Source organism: Bison bison, unplaced genomic scaffold (genome assembly GCF_000754665.1).
Source record: "Bison bison bison isolate TAMUID 2011002044 unplaced genomic scaffold, Bison_UMD1.0 scf7180017863815, whole genome shotgun sequence".
In the NCBI taxonomy this organism is placed as follows: domain Eukaryota; kingdom Metazoa; phylum Chordata; class Mammalia; order Artiodactyla; family Bovidae; genus Bison; species Bison bison.
Window position 1 is genome coordinate 366,021 of NW_011494387.1, and position 4,162 is coordinate 370,182.

Here is a 4,162-nt window from a genome sequence, read left to right on the forward strand (position 1 = left end):
AAGAGGCAGATCAGGTGGTCTGGTATTCCCATGTCTTTCAGAATTTTCCACAGTTGATTGTGATCCACACAGTCAAAGGCTTTGGCATAGTCAATAAAGCAGAAATAGATGTTTTTCTGGAACTCTCTTGCTTTTTCGATGATCCAGTGGATGTTGGCAATTTGATCTCTGTTTCCTCTGCCTTTTCTAAAACCAGCTTGAACATCAGGAAGTTCACCATTCACATATTGCTGAAGCCTGGCTTGGAGAATTTTGAACATTACTTTACTAGTGTGTGAGATGAGTGCAATTGTGCGGTAGTTTGAGCATTCTTTGGCATTGCCTTTCTTTGGGATTGGAATGAAAACTGTCCTCTATAGCTTACCTAACTGCTTCATTCTCTTCCCCCACATAAGCTTTCCTTTTCCTTCCATTTATTTATTTTTTTCCCACTTATTTCTTATATGGAGACATTATGGGTAACCCGTTAACCTAAAGATAAGTAGAAACTTTTTCTTTTCCCCCTTTCTTTTGATATTTGGGAATAAACCTCTTAAGAGTTACAGGAGAGAGGTGTTGGACTATCATTTTATATTGGAGTTAAGTTCAAATTTGCTATTAACTGAGACCTTGGGTAATTTCTTCACCTGTAGCCCTTTTTCTCATTTGCAGTAAAACTTTACCTTAGAGTCCTTGGAAGGATTGCCAGGATAATAAATCTAAAACACTCAGTGATTGTTAGTTCTTTTCACCTTCCCTTTCTCCTTGTTAATAAACTGCTAAAGCCTCAAGTAGGGAATTGAGAGTTGATTATAGCAGACGTGTAGTTCTGTGATGGCTGCCAGGCGCTGAAGAGAAGCCCCCTACGTCCCAGAAACACTGGTGTAGGTAGGACCTCCTAGTAAATAGTTCTGGAGAAGGAAAACCAGCTCATCCATTCCTTAGAACCCAGGTATGCCTTTGACTCAGTTAATTTCATCTTCTAGTTCACAAAATAGTTTTAGGCTGAGGCATTATCATTAAGTAATGTAATTGGAAGATAAAAACTAACTCTTGAAACAACTTAATACGTCACATTTATATAATGGACCTCGTCGCAGCTGCTCCTCGCTGCGGCTCTGGGCTAGGCTGGGCTGGCGGTGTTGGCGCCTTAGAGACGAGAACGTGGCAGGCCTTGCTGCCGTCGGTGGCTAGTGGCGGAGCCGGCACGGGGTGTGTCTTCTGAGTCCAGTTCTGTCCTGCAAAGCTCTGCTTCTGCCCTGTTCTAGGCAGATAAGCCTCCCCCATGCTTTTAGTCCTAGGAATCTGATCTTCTCTTTCTTCATGTTTTCACCTTCTCCAAGTTAGGGCCGGGTCTCCAGATCCTGCTTCCCAAGTTGGAGCCCTGGGTAGAGCCCCCTTACCCTTCCTAAAGTCATGGGGGCAAAAGGCAGCGATTTTATGGCAGACTGACAGTTTCTCTTTGCAACAGGGAATGTTGTCATTGTATGCTCGATAGTAGTGGTAGTTTGGTCTTTTATTAGCAAAGAAAATTACAGGGTGGAGACTGCCCGAGTAGTAACTACAGTTCAGACCGACCTGGGAGAAGCTCTCGAGCTGAGTCCTTTCAGTATGGAAGGTTCGTAGGTCATTGATGTAGTGGGTAAGCACAAGTATTTAAAATTAAGTAATAAAAATGAAAGGGAGGAATATTTAAAAAAAAAAAAGACTTTTGAATGGCCTGTTGCTCTGTAGGGGATTGAGAAAGCGACAGCGGCCTTTGAACTTAGAGGAAGAACGGGGTTGGTAAGTGGCTGTGGGAGCCCAGAGGCCGGAGGACTGCTTTCCTGGACTGAGAGCCTGGTCCACTGGGAGGAGTCTGGGTGATGGAGAATTAATTAAGGCATCTGAAAAGTGAAAGTTGTTCAGCCTGTCCGACCCTTCCTGACCCCATGGACTATACAGTCCATGGACTTCTCCAGTCCAGAGTACTGGAGTGGGTAGGCGTTCCCTTCTCCAGGGCGTCTTCCCAACCCAGGGATCGAACCTAGGTCTCCCGCATTGCAGGCGGATTCTTTACCAGCTGAGCCACCAGGGAAGCCCAAGGAGTTTGTTGGGCGCCTGCTTGTCAGTTCCTCTGGATACTCGTGCTTGCTGAATGCTGTGTGTACACTGAAGCAGACAGGCCTGCGCGTCTGTGCTTGGTAGGGCCCTGGGGAGCGTGGGAAAGGGAACTGAAGCCGAAGGCTGAGCCTGGCTAGTCCCCACACGCCTTCCCCAGCACGACTATTGCACTGGTTTCCCAACGTCTTTGTGGGCATGCTGGGACTGGGCTCTGGACGTTTCTGCCTCAGGGGTGGGGAGGAGGCGGAAGGGCGTTCCAAAAGCAGTTTTCTCTCTCTTCCCAATTTGGTTGCTGGGAACAGGGGGTAAATGAATTTCTATCCGTATTATAACCTGCTCCTAGTGCTCTGCAGAAGTACAGGTGGGGAAACTCTGACATGACCGCAGAATCCAGTTTTATTGAAAACTACATTCAGGGTCCGTGTATTTGAAAACAGCAAAGTCCAAAGGGCATCTGTCACATTAAGCAATTCTAGGTCATCTTTTAAATTACCCCCATTCCTAGATTGTTTTTTCCCCCATATCTGCCCTTGCTCGTTTTTTTTTTTTAATACATTAGATATATTTTATTTTCCTCTCACTCCTGTTTTTCCTCCACGTATTCCTACAGCTCTCTCCTTCCTGCTTCCTCCTTGCTGTGGTGGCTGGGATGCTTCTCCCATGACACTTTGGATCTAGCCTGGGCTGTTTTCTGTTAAACCAATCAGTTGCGACCTTCTCTTAACAGGTGTGTATATAAATATGTTTATTAACAATAAAAAATTGTTAAGTGCTTTTTTTCTGGAGGTGTTGATGAGAGGGTGGGAAATAGAGGGTTTATTCTGAAACCCACCTTTCAACATAGTGCATCTGGGACTCCCCCAGAAAGTCTCCCACTGCCAACTTGTAGGAGAGAATCCCTAATCAATCCAACAGTGTAACCGCAGTGCCCCTCCACCTATTAGCCAACTCGGTAGTTCACGTCACAGGGCATGGGGCACTCTTCAGTTCTGAGTAACTATCATTTGTGGTGGTAGTTACACACAAACCCTCTCTAGGTGCTTGGATGTTTGCCTTTAGTTGGAATAAGTAAAGATGTAAAAATGGAGCCTATTTAGAGCTTTCTTCAGGATGACAGGGATGTAGGAAGTCCCAGCCATCGACTAAAGGTTAGTCTACGAACTGCTAGAAGGGATAAATTTATTACAGTTTCATATGATGGCTCCTTTTCCTACTCCACAAAGAGATGTGGAGGCCACTGAAAATGGCTCCTGTTTGCACATAGTCTTTTTTATTCTGCTGCTTTCTTGTCCGTTAGCCAAGGCACACATTCTGCCTTCAATATTGTAGCACAGTTTTGAAGAGTAGAAAAGCCCCTTTATGTACTCAATTTGAGGGCCTTAGTTGTATTTCCTGCCTTTGACGGTGGGAATATTTTTTCACTTCTCCCCCTTCTTGGTATTATGACTTGGCAAGTTCCTTTAGTATGTTTTGTCACCACTGCCGCAGTTTCGGTGTTCGGATCTGGGAGACGTGAACTAAGATCTGTCCTGCCCCTCTGTCTCGAGAGGCGGCTTGTCCCGCCGGACCCTGAATGCTTGTCTGTGGTGCGGAGTTGCAGCTTCGCTGAGAAAAGGAGCCTGACTTGAATCTCCTGTGTGAGCAGTCCTGAGCCCCGTCCTCTCTTACTGACCGTGCAGGGCACGGGGCTGGTCGCACCTTCGCTTTCAGCGGCGGTCCCAGGCACTGTTACAGAGGGTCGTGGGCAGAGGACCCTGCTTGTGCAGGCGCCGGTGGTGGGCCCAGGCTTGGTGGCGGCTCTCTCTCTGCGCTGCAGGCAGACCGCGAGGGGCATCTCTGGCTCTGGGGTGAATCGTGCACCTGTCCTCTCTGACCTGTGCCCTTCTCTTCCCTCTCTCGCCTCCCCGGTAGTGTGCAGTGAGGGGCCTCCTCCCTCCCCCCCTCCCTCAGTGGGCCATCTTCTCTTGCCCTGCCCTCACCTCCATGGACGACTCGGAGGTGGAGTCGCCCGCCAGCATCCTGGCCTCCGTGAAGGAGCAGGAGGCGCAATTTGAGAAGCTGACCCGGGCGCTGGAGGAGG

The 4,162-nt window shown here is 47.8% G+C and overlaps 1 protein-coding gene across 7 annotated transcripts in view; it reads left to right on the forward strand.

The window, feature by feature from the left end:
* Nucleotides 1-4,162, forward strand: part of CTNND1 (catenin (cadherin-associated protein), delta 1) — a 45,343-nt gene that overhangs the window by 20,696 nt on the left and 20,485 nt on the right. The window lies entirely within an intron of this gene.